The sequence below is a fragment of the Penaeus monodon genome, chromosome 19 (genome assembly GCF_015228065.2).
Source record: "Penaeus monodon isolate SGIC_2016 chromosome 19, NSTDA_Pmon_1, whole genome shotgun sequence".
NCBI lineage: Eukaryota > Metazoa > Arthropoda > Malacostraca > Decapoda > Penaeidae > Penaeus > Penaeus monodon.
The window spans coordinates 4,576,062-4,576,632 of record NC_051404.1 but is presented as its reverse complement, the minus strand read 5'-3'; positions in this window follow the sequence as shown (position 1 = coordinate 4,576,632).

Genomic DNA, 571 nt, shown 5'->3' with positions numbered 1-571 from the left:
TTTTTTTTTTTTTTTTCCTGAACTCATTTTCTTGTCAGAAACTAACTGAACTCTCCTTCGCCAGACTGCCATGCATCCGAGAAGCTTCCGGAGGGTTGCCGGCACCGACTTTCCCTAAAAGGCCTCAGGTTCTCAACACAATGGCGGGCGCAGTAAACCGAGCGGTGGCATAACGTATTCGAACACAATCTAAGCCATCCCGACCACAAGTCAAGCTACAGGGAATGTAGTTTTATCTCCTCTGTTAACAGATAATTGGCGGGGATGCCTTTCTACTAGGGAAAGAAGGCATATTTTCTGAAAGTGGGCGCTAGGTTAGTCGTCGGTGGGGTTCTCTGGGTGGAATGTTCGCTGGCCATTCGCAAAATAAAATACAAATGCATACATGAGGTCAGGGCCGGCTAATGTAGTTATAGGGCCACCCATAGCCGGAGCCATCCCTCTGATATGGGTAGGGTCCAAATGATTTCCAGGTAGATTGGGGCCCTTTATGACCAAATGAATCCATAAATAATGGCTATTGCTTTTCCTTTTTTATGAACCTAAATGAATCTCATACTAATTCTTACCA